The sequence below is a fragment of the Theropithecus gelada genome, chromosome 4 (assembly GCF_003255815.1).
Source record: "Theropithecus gelada isolate Dixy chromosome 4, Tgel_1.0, whole genome shotgun sequence".
Lineage (NCBI taxonomy): Eukaryota > Metazoa > Chordata > Mammalia > Primates > Cercopithecidae > Theropithecus > Theropithecus gelada.
The window spans coordinates 32,816,490-32,835,250 of NC_037671.1; the positions used below are offsets into that span (position 1 = coordinate 32,816,490).

General features: G+C 44.9%; 2 pseudogenes; both read right to left on the reverse strand.

Moving 5' to 3' along the window:
• LOC112622411 overlaps nt 1-18,761 on the reverse strand; it is a 77,829-nt pseudogene that overhangs the window by 16,728 nt on the left and 42,340 nt on the right.
• On the reverse strand, nt 9,455-12,947 carry LOC112622399 (annotated as a pseudogene).

An 18,761-nucleotide genomic window follows, 5' to 3' on the forward strand; every position in this document is an offset into this window, starting at 1 on the left:
ACCCAGCAATTGCACTCTTGGTTATATACCAATAGAAATGCATGCATTTGTATCCCAAAATATGTGAAAATATTATTTATAGCAGAACAGTTTGTAAAATCTGGATATAACACACAAGTTTATCAACAGTGCAGGGACAGAAGGGTGAGCTCTTTGTAAAATGGAGCACTGACAGCCATTGGAGTGAGCAGGCTACGATCACGCACAGCAAGACCCAGGACATGAGGTGACTGTATTCAAATCTGATGGATCTCGTCTATGGTGTTAGAAATGAAGAAAGTGGCTGCTCTAGCATCGGGGGGTGATTTATGATCAAGTAGAACCTAAGGGTGTTTCCTGGAGGCTGGAAATGCTGTACCTTGATGTGAGTGTTGTTTGCTCAACTGTTCACTTTATGAAAATCCGCGGCCCACTCATGGTTTGTCCACCTTTCTCCATGCATGTTGTCCTTCATTCCAGTATACATTTCTGATGTTTTAAAACAATTCTCTCTAAGCTAATATAGAATCTCCCTTGCTGGAAGTCTTTAGAAATGCTACATTGAACAAATCAGTGCAATTATTAAAAATCCCAGGAAATAGATGCCTGTGACTCAGATATAAAGAGGAAAACCTACAACAAGAGCAGTAGGCTTGGGAGCTGACACCAAAACAGCTTTGGTAATGGCTGTTGAGCCAGGAACTAGAAATCAAATCCCAAATAGGCCCATGGAAGGTGGGGTGTGTGAAATGATGCCCCAGTAGTGCATGAGTGAATGAATCATGGGCAGTGGCTCATGGGTTTGCTTGCAAGTCAGGAACTTGGGAAAAATAAAGATGAAAAATTAGGGGGTAGAGAGGTTTGCATAGGCCTCTTGCTATGGGCAGACTGTGTGATGATAGTGGTTGCATGTGGATGCGTAACAGAGGGGCTCCAAGAGGCTGGAGCTCCCTGTAATCAGGTGGGCAAGATGGCTTGATGGACGATGCCACTCAGCCGCACAGGGCTTGCTCATGGAGTCTGTGCACAAAGTGGCCCTGGTGGCTGGGATGGATACTGCATGGGCATAGCAACTGACTCACCACTCACCAAGGCTGACCTGGCAGCTGCCACTGCTGAGAACCCAGCCTGCCAAAAGCAGCTGTTCATTGAACAGAGAAATAAAACAGGCAATGTTAATTAAGAACAAGACAGTGTCATAACAAATATACCACTGCAGATATAGGAGAGATTTAAAAAGTCTTGAAACTGAAAAATCGTGTCAACAGAAAGACTTATTACAAGTAAAGAAGTTAAAACAATGGTAAATATTCTATTTCCCTTCAAACATATCCAGTTTTATGAGTATGCTTATGTATCAAACATATAATGGACTTATATAAAATATTCAAGATATATAGGGAATCATAGGAAAATCCAAACAACTCAAATTTTTAGGCACGAATAACATTGATTCTAGAACCAGTTAGGAAATCAATAAAGAAAGATTATTATAGGAATATCACTTTTATATAATTATGTGTGAAAATCCTGAGAAAAATATTAGTAGACTATATCTACCTGTATGCAATGAATAGACTATGTTGACCAAGTTATGTATCCCAAGAATGTAATAATATATAAATTTTAAATCTTTTAATGCATTTCACCACTCTGAATTAAAAAACAGAGACAATCATATTTTAGTAGATGAAGAAATTACTGTAAAAGAAATTCAGCACTCCAACTGACCCACATTTCTTCAGTCATCTCTACTTTTAAGGATTCATGTGATCTGATTGGGCTCACCCAGAAAATCCAAGATAACCTCCCCATCTAAAGGTCCATCCTCTTAATCATGTCAGTAAAATCTCTTTTGTTGTGTAAGGTAACATATCTAAAGGTGATAGGCTTAGGGCTTGGATATATTTGTGGGGCCATTATTTTGGATTTCACAATGTAAATGGTGGCCAAATGAGATTTAACATTAGTCTAGTTAAATTCCTACACATCACGAAGTGAGTAAATGTATGAGGCATTCCATAAATAGTTTATGGGTAAAGGTGAAGCAAGTGTATACATAGCACTGTGAATGAAGGATCCACATTTACTCACACTGCACTGGAACTTCAGATGTTAAAGGGAAACGGTCATCTTCAAAATAGCTGCAGAAGAAACACAGATCATCTAAGAAGCAACTGGGTTAGGATGTAACTGATTTTTCCCTGTCAGCCACAGCAGCCAGAAGAGGCATAATCATTAAAGAGCTGAGAGAAAGCCAATGTCAAATAGAAATTTGTGGCTGGCAAATCCATCTTTCAAGAATAAGAGTAAACAAAACATTATCATATAAATGAAATTGTTGGGCTATTTCCAAAATGCCCACTCTAAAAATACTTACAAAGACAGAAAAATATATAAGAAAGAAACAGAGAAAGCAGTAATTTTAATTTGGAATCATTGGTACATGTAAGTCAGTACAGTCATTATAAAATATTAATAATGTAGCATTCAAGGGAAAAAAAGTAATATAAAATACTGTAACATGTTATGTTATAATTTCCTTACCCACGTTCCAACCCCCAACCTGTGCCATCTGTGAGGTCCAATGAAGTTTGATTCTTTTTTCTGAGATCAACTCCATACAGTAGAGCACCAAGAATAAGCTAGGTGCTTAATGAGTTTTTACCATGTGAATAACTTTCCTGAAAGTACTTAGCAGATCAGGAATTGGGATGCATAAGCACAGTTCAAAAGTGGCCGAGGAGTGACACAGAAGAACACAGTGGCATAAGAACCCTAATGACTCCCCTCCTTGCCCCCCACAGTGACAACCTGCTTGTTGAAACATCATTATAAAATAATCTCGATGACAGTTGTGATTGGATTTAGTGTTGATATATTTTTTGTAAATTGTGATAAAACATACATACTATATAATTTACCTTCTAACCATTTTTTCAGTGTACAATTTGGTGGCATTAAGCACATTTACAGTTTTGTGTAATCACCACCAATATCCACTTCCAGAACATTTTCATCATCCCAAACAGAAACCGTACCCATTAAAACATAACTGCCCATTCCCTGGTAACCTCTATTCTACTTTCTGTTTCTATGAATTAGCTTATTCTAGCTACCTCATATAAGTAAAATATCATATTTGTTTTCATTTCTGGCTTATTTCACTTACAGTGTTTTCAAGGCTCATCCAATTAGAATTTCGTTCACTTTTGAGGCTGAATAATATTCCCTGTGTGTGTGCACCGTGGGCTGTTTATCCCGTCATCCTCAACGGACACTCGGCTGCTTCCACCTTTTGGGTATTGGGAATAGTGCTGCTATGGGCCTGAGTGTGCAAATATCTGTGTGAGGTCCTGCTTTCAGTTCTTTTGACGATATGCCCAAAAGTGGAATTGTGGACTCATATAGTAATTCTGTCTTTACTTTCTTAAGGAACCACTATACTGTTTTCCATGGTGGCTGTACCACGGTACACTCTCACCAGCAGTGTGCAAGTGTTCCAGTTTCTCCATATCTTCACCAACATTTGGCCTAGTGAAGTTTGCCATATTTTTATGTCCTTATCGGCATTCCTTTTTCTTTTGTTTTGTGTGTGTGTTTTTTTTTTTGAGATGGAGTCTTGCTCTGTCACCTGACTGGAGTGCAGTGGCGCAATCTTGGCTTGCTGCAACTTCTGCCTCCCAGGTACAAGTGATTCTCTTACCTCAGCCTCCTGAGTAGCTGGGACTACAGATGTGTGCCACCATGCCCAGCTGATTTTTGTATTTTTTTTTAGTAGAGACGGGGTTTCACCATGTTGGCTAGGATGGTCTTGATCTCTTGACCTTGTGATCTGCCTGCCTTGGCCTCCCAAAGTACTGGGATTACAGGCGTGAGTCACCACGCCTGACCAGCATTCCTTAATTTTATGTCCTTATTGTATATGTTCTTTGGAGAATTGTCTATTCATGTCTTTTACTCATTTTTGAATGAGGTTGTTTTGCTATTGTTGAATTGTAGTTCTTTACATGTTCTGGATATTAATTCTTTATCAGATATCTGATTGGCAAATATTTCCTCCCAGTCTGTGCATTTTCTTTTGACCTCTTAACAGTGTCCTTTGATGCAAAAAAGTTTTTAAATTTTGATGCAGTCTAATTTGTCATTTTTCTTATATTACTTGTACTAGTGGTCACCAACCAAGAAACCACTACCAATTCTAATGTCCATAAACTTTTCCTCAGTATTTTCTTAAGGATTTTACAGGTTCAACTCTTAAGATTAGTTCTTTGAGTCATTCTGACTTTATTTTTGAAAAGGGTGTAATGGAAGGGCATGAATTTTCTCCAGCATCATTCTTTTGCATGTGGATATCCAGGTTCCCAGCACCATTTGTTGATGCACCGTATGTCGCAGTGGGGGTGACACATTTGTAAGATGCAGTGAGCACTAACATATGGGAGCACCATGCATTTATTTACCTGTCTTTCCTCCACAGTTGTTTTGAGAAGGCTTTCACTGACAAACCCAACAGAAATAAAATCAAATTCAAGTAAAATTATAAATTTTAAAATGTTAAGACTGGAGCAAGACTGGAACATCACTAGACAAACTGAAACATAGGCTGAAATGGAGGGTTTATGTTTACCTTGCTACAAATTCTGTTGGCCCACAATCTATTATGCTTATTGCATAAGAGAGCCACAGAGTAGGGTGATAGCTGATATAACCAGTCCCTGGTTTTCTGCTTCAGAAACAAGTTTAAATTATCTGCTTAGACACAGTAAGGAAACTAACCGAAAGATGTCTAATGTGAAGTTGGCATCTACAAAGTCAAAGAGTGAGTAGTAAGTGTAAACATCAGGAACCAAGGAGATTCTATCTTTTTACACAGAAATGACCTCACTATGCACTGCTGAGGGGAGAAGGTCCCTTCAGGGGACCTTCATGATGAAGAAAAATCCTATATGATGTGGGGATTTTCTGCTGCAGCCCTCAAGTGAATTGTCCTTCTCTCTAACTACAGGTCTCACAAAGTTTTATATCTTCAATGATTTCACCTGGGCCAAGATTTTTTTTTTATTTTGTTTGAGCTGCTGCCTGGGGCTTAGAAAAGTGACTGGGATATTTTCTCAAAATGGTATTTCTTCAATGGAATGTGAAATCCGCGAACGCTCTGCTTTCCTGCTGTATCCCCAGCGCAGATTGAGTACCTTGCACTTCTTTTCAGCACTTCCCTAGAAGTGGTAGAAGATTTGGAGTTAGGGCCTTCCTCAATCTCTACCCTTTCTTTAATTCGGAGGATCACAAGCTGTTGAGGGAAGAGTGATATCTTGGGCGTCTAGCTGATCTGATGAATATTAATATCCAATGTCCTGTAATGAAGTCATGTGTGCATGTAACATCACTTCTGCATGCAGTGTCATAGGAAAGTGGGTTTGCGGACCCCAGGTTAAGAGCCTAAGCACTAAAGGCACAGAGTTAGAGCTCTAGGAGGGGAGGGATGGCTGGGGTGGAATCTCTTCTTTAGTCCTGGGGCCTTTTCACTCCTTACTTGGTGGGTGCTGGGCATCTGGCAGGTGCCAATGTTGATGGAGTCGAGGGAGAGAACTGGCCAGGACTGGGAAAAACAGGGTTGGAGAGATAATTAAGGCGGACATTATTTTTTCTGAGCGTAAGTCATGGCTCAAAATCTGGAGAGCCTGAAGGAGCATCCCCCTACCCAAACCTGTTTTTCCCTTTTCCCTGAAGCCTCATTTGGCCACAGGCCCAGTGTCAACACCAGGGGGCGCCCACAGACCATGAAGGCACCACGCGGCTGGGATTGTTTGTGGTCGGCTCCCGCGTCCCTGACTTAATCAGGGGAGCCAAGATCCTGCAGCCAGGTGGCCTGGATTCAACCTGCAGCTCTGGTCCTACTGACACTTTCCCCCCTGGTGCCTCAGTTTCTTAATCGGTGAAATGGTGAGGACACTACAGCACTTACCTCTGGGGCGGGTTTCTCAACAGCAGCACTATTAACAGTTTGGGACAGAGACTCCCTTGTGGCCCGGCCTGCCCTGTGCATTGTGGGAAGTTTGCCGGCAGCACCCCCACTCACCCCCTCCCACCAGTCCCCATGTGACAACCGAAAATGTCCCAGGCTTCTTAGGTCTCCCTTGGGTCTGGAAGCTGCACTTAGTCAGGCATTTTCCCACCTGACACTTGAGCTCATCTCTGCTTTGGTCCACATCAGGTCACTTTAAAAAAATGTTGTTTCTTTAAAGATTCTATCCATCTTTTAAGTAAATCTATTTTCTTCCTTTATTTCTGCATTCAATTAATCCTCCCAAACCCTTTGTTTACTATATCTCAAAATGTATCAATTCCAATTCTAGTAATTAACGTATCTGACTTGCATGATACCTGCTATGACCCCTGGTAGAGCTCTGATTCCTTTAGCACAGGGAATATGTTCTCGATTCTGCTCTGGATGATGTAAATCAGTTTATTTTACTTGTCTGGGATGTTGCTCCTCACCTGTAAAATGTAAATGTGGATATGGCTTGGATTACTAAATGGTTTTATTTCTTCATTCACCTGACATTGTTGTGTACCTGCTGCAAGTCAAATACATGGCACGATATTGTTTCCTTGATCACACCACAGCAAATGAGAAAATGAGACATTATAGCAGCTGTGGCGGCACATGCCTGTCGTCCTAGCTACTCAAAAGGCTGAGGCAGGAGAATTGCTTCAGCCCAGGAGTTTGAGGTTACAGTGAGGTATGATATCACCATTGCATTGCAGCCTGGGCAATAGATCCTGTCTCTGAAAAAAAGGAAAAACACAGTGTGAGCTGTCTGCATGTGCTCTATGTCTCAGGAGACCCATGTCCTGTAATTTTTCTAAATGGCATCTCCATGTGGTTTTTCATGAATGTTTGTCTGGTATTTCTTTTCTATCCTTTTACGTTCAACTTTTCTGTACCTTCTACTGAAATTATGGCTTTTGTCAATAGCCATGGTTTTGTCAATAGCCTATGGTTATTTATTTATTTACTTATTTATTTTTACCTCCTTGCACTATTTGTCTTGTTTAGTCCATTATGTTTAATGTAATTGTTGACCTCATTGGGTTTAAGTCTGTACATTGTCATTTGCTGCCTTCTAATATTATCTCTTTCTTGCTCAACTGTTTTTCTTACGTTGCCTTCTTTAGATGAATAAAAAACTTTGCATTATTGTAGTCTCGTGACTAAGTGTTCTAATTATACATTCTCGTATTATTTCTTTAATTATCTGAGAAAACACAATAATCTGTGACTTATTATAACCAACAGCAGACCGTAACTTCCCTGACTTTCACCTGCCTGTGCAGACAGCCCAGGGGAGAATCAGTGCTCTGGCTCTGAGACACAGGGGTGGTGGAAGTAGGAGAGTGATTGGATGATGAATCTGTAGCTGCAGAGGCATCTGGGCCCCTCACCTGCATTCTCATAGATGTCTCCTCCACTGAATGCCTGTGATGACCTCTCCTCTGTATGCTCCTGCCAGAGTCTCCCCATCTCCACTGACAGCAGCTCCACCCTTCTGCTCACTCAGTCCAACACTGTGGGTGCCCTTGATTCTTCTTCTCACACCACAGATAAATCCATTAGCAAGTGCTGTGAAGTCCATCTTCACATTCATCCAGAATCCCTTCACTTCCCACTATTTCCCCTGCTCACACCCCAGTCAAGGTAAACAACATCTTCATCCTGGAATACTGCACTCCTTTCCCACCATTTTCCCCACTGCCTCACTGGTCCCCACCTCTCAATTCTGTTCTCAGCACAGCAGCCAGAGAGAAGCTTTCAAAGGATAAGTCCTACCATATCCCACTTTTCAAAACTGTCCTCTAACTCCCCATGTCATTCAGGGCAAAGGTCAACACCCTTCCCACATCCTCCAGGGCTACCTGCTCTGTCCACACCTCTGACCTCATTTCAGTTTCTCTCTGTTCAACCCTTCTGGCCTCTTTGTCCTTCCAGGGACACAGACAATTTCCTGCCATAGTGCATCTGCACTGAAGGTTCCCTGCCTAAAAAGAACTTTCCCAGACATCCCTGTGGACTCCTCACATCCCTCAAATCTTTACTCCAAGGTCACATTTGCAACAAGGCCCATGCTGACCACCCAGCACAACAGCCACCTCCCTGTCCCCACAGCCCACACTCTGGATCACCTGCCACACAGCACTTGCCACCTTCTAACTCAGCATCTTCTGTTCCTACTCTGCTTATACTATATCTATCATCTGCCTACAGAGGTGTCCAGTTTTTTGGCTTCACTGGGTCACATGGAAAGAAGAAGCATTGTTTTGAGTCACACAAAAAATACACTAATGACAGCTGATGAGCAGAAAGAATAGAAAAAAAAAGTTCATGCATAATTTTCATGATATTTGCCACCACAGATAAGCAAAAAAGTCTCACATTCAAAGCTGTCCTGGGTCACATGCAGCAGGTTGGACAAGCTTGCATCTAGATTGTATGCACCACAAGGCTGGAAATTTTTCAGTTTTTACTTTAATGATGTTTTCTAAATGCAAAAGCAGTCATATCCCTAGCAGACAACAAATGTCAGTTGAATGAATGATCACTGTAGAGCACCTCTATATTCTAAAGGCAATATCTTTATTAATGTAGCCTCAGGTTAAATGCGTTTCATGGCAGCTAAAGAACAACATCATCTCACACCACCATCAGTGCCACCAGTGCTTTTCTCACCAGGGCTGCTTGTGTGTCCTTCCTCCCTCCCTCCCTCTTCCTACACCAATCCTCTTGCACACTGCAGCACACAACCATATTTTTCTGTTCAGGAAAAATAATCCTAGGCTTCTGGATCCAATTTTCCAACCACATATGAATCTAAATTAGACTCTGCTTTATACATCCATGAGTTTGGATTGGAGCCCGCACTAGGATTACTACAACCCAGGGCAGGAAGATGAGCAGGAAAGCAGAAGAGGAGTTCCAACAGAAAGTTACCTATGATGAGAAACTATGGGATCTCCTCCTCTCTGTAAATTTCAGAATCTGCTTCCTTTAAGGTTGGGGAAAAGATGGAAAATACAATCCAGGAAAGAGACCTGGAAGGAGGGCGAGAGATACAGGGGTCTGAAAATTTGCTCTTGATACCGGAAGGACTTCTATGTGTAGGGACCACCCTAGGTGACATCCAAGTCCCTGTGATCACAGGTCCTGATGCGACAAGGTTCTACTGAAGGGCCAAGGACAATGGAGCAGCAAAGATGACCCAGCCGAGCTGTGACCACATAAAGCCCACAGTAGCCTGAGCACCTGCTGGGCACAGCCCCATCTACTCTCCTCTCCTGCAAATCAACACAAGAAACACGTGAACTCTGGAAAGTTCTCATGTCTTCCATTTATTTTGTCTCTCAAATATTAGGAATCTTCTCCTTTAATTAACCCATCAATTTCTCATGGAAATAATTTGAAAAAAGTAAATTTATACTCAAATTCTAATATTAATAGGGAAGCAAGAAGTTACAGCTCAGTGTACCATGAAGTTGAGACAGAGATGGAGACATCCCAGCCCAACCTCCCTGGAACAGGAAAGGTGATCAGGGAAGGAATGTAGGTCAGCGTGGGGAAGAGGGTCATGGTGGACATGGAAGTGGAGTGGTCTCCCCACCTTCTCACATTATGCCTACAGGAACATAGACACATTCAGATGCCTTTGCAGAAACAGAAGTCAGGGTTCTTGAAGTCATAAAGGGAAGGCATGAACAAATCTTGCCTCTCAGTCCCACACAAGGCAGCTGTCTCACACTACAGAAAAAATACTCATGAACAAATTCACATCAGTCACAGCAAGGGGTCACACTTTAAACAGCCCATCACGTGCTCAATACATCCAAGTCAAAGAAACTCCATAGCACAGCTATGTCCACTGTTCCCCCCAACACCCCACACACATCAGGCCCCCCAGGGTCTCACCTTTATAAGCTGTGACAGACATATGAGAGCCCTGGGCACTTTGGCTATCTGGGGTAGAACAAAAACAGAACGTGGTCAGAGCCCACAGGAGATGTAGCTAGAGGAGGAACTGTGGGCAGGGTGAGCTCTCCCATGGGCTACCGACCACAATATCCCAAGGATTTCAGGGATCAGCCTCCTTCATACTTACTTGCAGCCTGAGAGTAGCTTCCTCCTTTTCTATCTGTGGGAAGAAAATGTCCTGTGAGAGGTCAGAAAGGTGGCAGGGCCATGAGGTCCTAGAGGAACCTCCTGGTCTTGGACCCTTGAGAAGTTTCCAGAAATGTGTGACTGCAGACCCAGGGCAGGATCAGGAAAAACAAGGAAAGCAGATGTAGGTCTGGGACCAACTGCCCTCCTAAGGTCTGTCCTCAGCAGAGACCTTCCCCTGACCTGTGACTGCTGGGATCAGGTCCCCATCACTACAATCATCAACATGATAAATCTGTCCTTCACTGTCACAGGTGCTTTACAAAAGAGTAGGTGGTGGCACACAGGGCCCAGGCTGGGTCGGCCCATGAGTGTGGATGGTGCTTCCCAGTAACCGGGAGGGCACACTTCTACCTCGGGCTTGGAATCCTCAGTGAGACAAGAAATCTCAGACCCCACCTGTCACCCCTTCCTCACCTGAGCTCTTCTTCCTCCATAGCACAGCAGCAACGACAGCTCCAGTGATGACAGCTACAAGGACAACCAGGCCAGCAACGATAACCACGATGGGGATGGTGGGCTGGAGAGACGGCTCTGGGAAAAGAGGGGAATGTGAGGGTTCTGACCCCCAGGCCCCAGACCCGACCCTGCTAAAGGTCTCCAGAAGGGCTCCTGCTTTCCCTAAGAGACATGATCCCCCCATCTCCCTACTTACCCCATCTCAGGGTGAGGGGCTTGGGCAGACCCTCATGCTGCACATGGCATGTGAATCTCTGCTCCTCTGCAGAAGGCACCACCACAGCCGCCCACTTCTGGAAGGTTCCATCCCCTGCGGGCCTGGTCTCCAGGAGCTCCATGTCCTGGGTCTGGTCCTCCCCATCCCACTGCCAGGTCAGTGTGTTCTCCGCAGGGTAGAAGCCCAGGGCCCAGCACCTCAGGGTGGCCTCATAGTCAAAGACAGGGTGGTGGGTCATGTGTGTTTTGGGGGAGTCTGAAAGGAAGTCAGAAAACTCGAGCACTTTGCATCTCTCATGGGACACCCCAGCAGCACTCATGTGGCCATCTTGAGAATGTACAGGACACACGGGGTGTGGAAGGGAGCACAGAACCCAGACAGCAGCCTGGACACAGGCACCTGGGATAATCTCCTATTCCTTGGAAAGTTCTAGTCTCTGAGCGGGGGAGCAGGGACTTCTGGTCCTGACCTGAGCGGAGGCCAAGGGATTCAGAGGAGCTGGAGTCAGACCCCCACACACATTGAGTGTGAGGCAGAGAACAAGGCTTGAGGGGAAAAGTCCCGGTGCCCAAGGCTGCTGTGGGGTCAAAGGGGACCCCTGATCAGTATTCCAGGGACTGTCTTTCCCTCCACTCCCTCAGAGACTTCATCCCTTGATTGTCCCAGAGAGCAGGGCGGGCCCTCAGAGTCACTCTCTGGTACAGGATCTGGAAACCCAGGAGGATTCCTCTCTCTCAGGACCGGAGGGAGGGCGATATTCTGGTGTTGTTGCCATTTTCTTCCCCTCCTTGTGCGAGGCCAGCCCAGGAGATCTACAGGAGATCTAGGAGGCACCCTATGGCCCCTGGTACCCGCGCGCTGCAGCGTCTCCTTCCCGTTCTCCAGGTATCTGCGGAGCCACTCCGCGCAGGTGCCCTCCAGATAGGCTCTCCTTCGCTCAGCCACATTGGCCGCCTCCCACTTGCGCTGGGTGATCTGAGCCGCCGTGTCCGCGGCAGTCCAGGAGCGCAGGTTCTCGTTCAGGGCGATGTAATCCTTGCCGTCGAAGGCATACTGTTCATACTAGTGGAGGAGGCGCCCGTCGGGCCCCACGTCACAGTCAAACATTACCTGGAGGGTGTGAGACCCTGGCTCAGTTCCTGCGGTCAGCCCCGCCCACCCAGCTCCGGCCCGGTCCGGCCCCTAGCAACCTGCAGAGATTTTGGCTTCAACTGAAGATGAAACCGGGTAAAGGCTCCTGGGGCTCTCCAGGGTCGAGGATCTCTGCAGGTCCCGCAGCCTCGGGGTCGATCTTGGACCCGGAGACTCAGGGGGACCAGGGCCGTCCCTGAGGCATGAAGGGGGGAGTAAGTGATACGCGTCCAGGGCCAGGGTCACTCACCGGCCTCGCTCTGGTTGTAGTATCGGAGTAGGGTCCTCAGGTTCACTCAGCCGGTCTGTGCCTGGGCCTTGGCGCCCAGTGTCTGCAGCTCCCAATACTCCGGCCCCTCCTGCTCCATCCACCACTCCCGCGGCTCCATCCTCGGACACGCCGCGTCACTGTCGAACCGCACGAACTGCTTGTCGTCCACGTAGCCCACGGCGATGAAGCGGGACTCCCCGCGGCCGGGCCGGGACACGGGCGGTGCTGAAATACCTCAAGGAGAGGGAGCCTGGGAGCGCGGAGAGGCTGAGACCCGCCCGACCCTCCTCCCCGCGCGGCTCCCCGGGTCCTGCGCCCCGGTCGGACGGGCCCCTTCCTCCTCCCCGCAGAGGCCGTTTCCCTCCTGACCCCGCACTCACCCGCCTTGGTCTCGGTCAGGGCCAAGGTCCCCGAGAGCAGCAGGAGGAGGGTTCGGGGCCCCATGACCCCATCGTCGGCGTCTGGGAAGACTCCGAGTCCCGGTGGGTGCGTGTGGACTTTAGAACCGGGGCCGCGCGACGCTGATTGGCTTCTCTAGCAACCCGACACTCAGTGGGAGTGAGAACTGGGTCCGCGTCGTGAGTGTCCAGGAAGAAGGACCCGTCACAGGTTGGGAGAGGGAGAAGAGAAACTCTGCGGAGATTAGGAATCCCCAACGCTGGGACTCCCCAGCCCATACACCGCCTTCGGGGCCTGAGACTCAGAACCACGCCTGGGGCCCTGGGACTTCGCCCTGACCCCACTCCTCTTGTGCCAAGCGCTCTGTCTCAATGTCTCCCTGAGTCTTGGCCCAGGAGCTGTCTGAGAAACCGGGAAGAAACCCTCGGCTTGGGACCCCTCCCTCTCGCTTCACTTTTCATCCTGGAATTCCTGTCCCTGAAATGAACTCCCTGTCTCCCACTCTTTACCTGTCCCCCTGGAGTCTTCTAGAAGAAAACTCACCCCAGGAAGCTTGGTGCCAGAGAGGGAGCTCGCCCTGGGAATGAAGGTGTAGAGACAGGGCTTTTTTTTTTCTTGTCTTTCTTTTTTCTTTTTCTTTAAATCTGGAAAATTTGTGCCTGAGTGCATGAGACAGAATAGAGATCAGTTTGCTTTTTGTTTATTAACAACAGTGGGTAGCAGAATCTTGGTAATCCCTGAATGATCAGAAATCTAATCGGTAAAAAATGTTACTTTGGCCTCTTGATATATAAATGTGTCGAAAAGCATTACAACAGGACTCACAAAGCTCCTAAGTTTCACTTTGGCAGACAATGTATCTGTGACTCCCACTTGTTGTATTTTACATTTACCTTCATTCCATAGCCCTGGGTTTCTGTGTGAGTCCAGAACATCTCCTCAATACAAAGTAGCCACTATGTTCCTTTATGTTGTAACCAGAAGTCAGTACAGACTTTATTCACCACAAAGTTGCAAGCGCTAAAGGCAGTCACAATGCCCATCACCAGTGCTCATGCACTGCCAGGTTTTAGGAAGTATCCACATCTAAGTGGTGTGTATATTTTATAGGAACACTTAGTATTTTTAAAACCTGATTAACATAAAAAAATTAGTTTTTAAGCAGATCCACTTAAGGTATTAAAGGCCAACTGTAACACCCTTCAAGGCTCTGTAGATGGTGTATTGAAATACTGTAAATCAATGTGTTCAAACCTAAGAGTTCTGCTGCTTTTGAATTCTGTCCCCCTGCTCCTTTTCCTCACCTCCTGCATCCCCAGCCCTTCCCTCCATCCCTTGTATCCCTCAGGCCCTCCTCTCCGCTTAGTCCCCATCACACTGTCACTCCTGAATTGTGACACTGGCACTCTCCCGTGACCTGCTGCGTGACTGTTCTCTCCACAGTGGTCCTGCTAATGTGAGTCAAAGTGTGTCATTTCTCCACCTAGAACACACCAGTGGCTCCACCTCGGTCTTGTGAAGCTTCTAGAATGCCAGGCACGTGAGCACATGAGGGGACACCTGGTTCATTGTAGGGACTAAATTAATTTTTGTTGACTGAATGAATGAAATATGAGTGTGTTAAATTGCATCACAGAAAATTATAAAATGTAAAACACTGAAAAAGTTAAGAAAGATTTTATGTAACTAGTGTTTATATCAATTCATCAGTTCATTCCGTGAGTCTGTGGAGCCTGCGTATGAATTTTATAAGAGTGTGTAACAAATTGTCACAAACATTGGCTTTAAACAACACCCATTTATTGTATTCATTTATTTGTTTTTAGAGACAGAGTCTCCCACTGTCATCCAGGGTGAAGTGCAGTCACATGATCATGACTCACTGCAGCCTCAAACTCCTGGCTCAAAGAATCCTCCTGCCTCAGTCTTCAGAGTAGCTAGGACTGCAGACAAGTGCCACCACGCCCAGCTAATTAAAAAAAAATTGTAGAGACGAGTGTCTTACTATATTACCTGGGCTGGTCTCAAACTCCTGGCTGCAAGTGATCCTCCTGTGTCAGCTCCTCAAATGTTAGGATTACAGGCGTGCACCACCACGCCTGGCCAAACAACACCCATTTATCTGTTTATAGTACCTTAGTCGGAAATCTGAGCATGATGTAGATGGAATCTCTGTTCCGGGCTTCCCAAACCTGAGTCTTCATTTTGAATCCTTCTTTAGGCTTATGCAGAGGTGGCAGAATGCAGTTTCTAGCAGTTGTAAGACTGAGGTCCCTATTCCTTGCAGGCTGTCAATGTAGAGAACAGAGAGGGCTGTGCTCAATTCCTGGTGCCCACCAGCGTTCTTTGCTACACAGCCTCTTCATTTTCAAAGCCCACAGTGGAGGAAACCCCTCATGCTGAATTCCTCTCACACTGTGAATCTTTATGCTCAGCAAGAACCCAGTCCTTTCAAGGGCTCACCTGATTAGGACAGTCCAAGTAGGATAAACCCAGCCTAAAGTCAACTAATTGAGGCCCTTAATTATATCTGCTAAATCCCTTCACAGCAGCACCTACACTAGAGTTGGTTGAATAACTGGGGGAAGTTGAATGACCAGGAGGTGGTAGTTGGGGCCATCATAGAGTCAGCCTAGCAATGGTTGGATCTTCCTTTTGTGTTTAATTGGGACACAGTTGGAAATTGAAGTTCAAGTAAAGTGATCATTGTGAACGGTAATAAAATGCATCCTCTTCAGCCATGGAAATACTCCTTACCTTTTAAAACTAAGTTACATGTTTAATATCTTATAATTAATTTAGGCCAGATGTGGTGGCTCATGCGTCATCCTAGCATCGTGGAAGGCAGAAGAAGGCAAATTTGTTGACTCCAGAAGTTCAAGATCAGCCTGGGCAACACAGTGAAGCCCTCATCTCTACAAAAAAGTTAGAAAATTAGTCGGGCATGGTGGTTCATGCCTGTAGTCCCAGCTACTCAGGAGGCTGAGATCAGAGGGTCCCTTGAGCCCAGCAGGTCGACACTGCAGTGCATGGTGATCACGCCACTGCACTCCAGCCTGGGTGACAGAATGAGATCCTGTCTTAGAAATAATAATAATAATGATGATGATAAATTTAGAGTAAATGCATACTAACATGTTATAATACACCCTGTCTTGTGAAAATGTATTAGCTATTTACTATTACATAACAAATTATGTAAAACTTAGCAACTCAAAACAACAAATATTCCTCATCTCTCACAGTTTCCAGTGATCAGGAATCCAGGAGAGGTTTCCCTGAGTGCTTCTTGCTCAGGGCCTCTCACAAGGTTGCAGTCCAGTTGTCAGCCTAGGCCTGCGTCATCTAAGGGCTTCACTGGAGCTGAGCATTCACATGAAACATGGCTCAGTCACATGGCTCTTGGAAAAGGTCTAGTTCCTTGTTGTCTGTTCCTAGAAGGCCTCAGTTCTCAGCCACGTGAACCTTCCTGCAGAGCCACTTACGGCACAGCAGCTGGCTTCCCCCAGAGTTCATGATCCCGGAGACAGAGAGAGAGAAGGTGGAAGCCGCAGTGAGTTTTATGTTCTACACCCAGACTCGCAAACTGCTATGTCAGCATTACTCTATTAGTTAGAAGTTATATTATTCTGTTCTCTCACTGCTGTAAAGAAATACCTGAGACTGGGTAATTTAAAAAGAAAAGAGGTTTAATTGACTCACAGTTCCACATGACTGAGGAGGGTACCCCAGGAAACTTACAATCATGGCAGAAGACATGGTGGCAGGAGAGAGAAAAGCAGAGTGAAGTGGGGAAAAATCCCTTATATTGTATATATACACTATGGAATATTATGCAGCCCTAAAAAGGCACAAGATCAAGTCCTTTGCAGGAATATGGATGAAGCTGGAAGCCATTATCCTCAACAAACTAAACAAACTAACAGAGTAACAGAAAACCAAATACCGCATGTTCTCACTTATAATTGGGAGCTGAGCAACGAGAACATATGGACACGGGGAGAGGAATAACACACATGGTACTGTTGGTGGAGGGCGGTGGTGTGGGGATCATTAGGAAAAATAGGTTCAGTCATTGACTTCCACAGTGGTTGACTCAATTTACGTTTCCACCAACAGATCTCATGAGAATTCACTTACTATCATTAGAACAGCTTGGGGGAACCGTCCCCATGATTCAGTTACCTCCCATGAGGTCCCTTCCCCAGTATGTGGGGATTACAATTAGCATGACAATTGAAGATGAGATTTGGGTGGGAACACAGAGCCAGGCCATATCAGAAGTGCGTCATTAAGTCCAAGCCACACTCAAGCGAGGGAATTAAGCTGCACCTCTGGAAGGGAGCAGTATTAAAGGATTTGCATATATGTTAAAAGCAAAATTCAAACTATTGTTTCAGGATTTTGTAAATCAAAGTCTTTTTTTATCTAATTGTTTTTCTTTAATGCTTTAAGCTTGTTTTTAAATTTAATTTAATGTTATTTTAAGTTCCAGGGTACCTGTGCAGGATGTGCAGGTTTGTTACATAGGTAAACATGTGCCATGGTGGTTTTCTGCACCTATCAACCCATCACCTAGGTATTAACCCCTATAGCATGCATTAGCTATTTTTCCTAATGCTCCGCTGACCACTGCCCTCTCCCAACAGACCCCAACAACTGTGTTGTTCCTCTCCCTTTGTCCACGTGTTCTCATTGTTCAGCTCCTAATTATAAGTGAGAACATGCAGTGTTTGGTTTTCTGTTCCTGTGTTAGTTTGCTGAGGATAATGGCTTCCAGCTTCATCCATATCCCTGCAAAGGACTTGATGTCATTCCTTTTTATAACTGCATAATATTCCATGGTGTATATGTACCGTATTTTCTTTATCCAGTCCATCATTGATGGGTTTTTGGATTGATTCCATGTCTTTGCTATTGTGTATAGTGCTGCAATGAACATACATATGCATGTATCTTTATAACAGAATGATTTATATTCCTTTGGGTATATACCCTCTAATGGGATTGTTGAGTCAAATGGTATTTCTGGTTCTAAATCTTTGAGGAATCGCCACACTGTCTTCCACAATGGTTGAACCAATTTACATGTCCATTAATAGTGTAAAAGCATTCCTATTTCTCCAGAAGCTCAGCACTTCTGTTCTTTCTTGACTTTTTAATAATTGCCATTCTGACTGGCATGAGATGGTATCTCATTGAGGTTTTGACTTGCATTTCTCTAATGATCAGTTGTGTTGAGCTTTTTGAAGTATGTTTTTTGGCCACATGTATGTCTTTAGAGAAGTGTCTGTTCATGTCCTTTGTCCACTTTTTAATGAAGTTTTTTTCATATAATTTGTTTACGTTCTTTGTAGATTCTGAGTATTAGACCTTTGTCAAATAGATAGATTGCAAAAATTTTCTCCCATTCTGTAGGATGTCTGTTCACTCTGATGATAGTTTCTTTTGCTGTGCAGAAGCTCTTTTGTTTAATTAGATCCCATTTGTCAATTTTTGCTTTTGTGGCAGTTGCTTTGGTGATTTCATCATAAAAATCTTTGCCCATGCCTATGTCCGGAATGGTATTGCCTAGATTTTCTTCCAGGGTTTTTCTAGTTTTGCGTTTTACATGTAAGTCTTTAATCCATCTTGAGTTAACTTTTGTGTAAGGTGTAAAGAAGGGGTCCAGTTTCAATTTTCTGCATATGGCTAGCCAGTTCTTCCAGCAGCATTTATTAAATAGGGAATGCTTTCCCTGTTGCTTATTTTTGTCAGATTTTGTTGCAGAGCACATGCTTGCAGATGTGCAGTCTTATTTCTGAGTTCTCTATTCTGTTCCATTGGCCTGTGTGCCTGTTTTTGTACCAGTACCATGCTGTTTTGGTTACTGTAGCCTTGTAGTATGGTGTTTTTTTTTGTTTGTTTGTTTTTTTTTTTTTTACGGAATCTAGCTCTGTTGCCGAGGCTGGAGTGCAGTGGTGAGATCTCAGCTCGCTGCAAGCTCTGCTTCCTGGGTTCACGCCCTTCTCCTGCCTCAGCCTCCCGAGTAGCTGGGACTACAGGCACCTGCCACCATGCCCAGCTAATTTTTTTGTATTTTTCATAGAGAC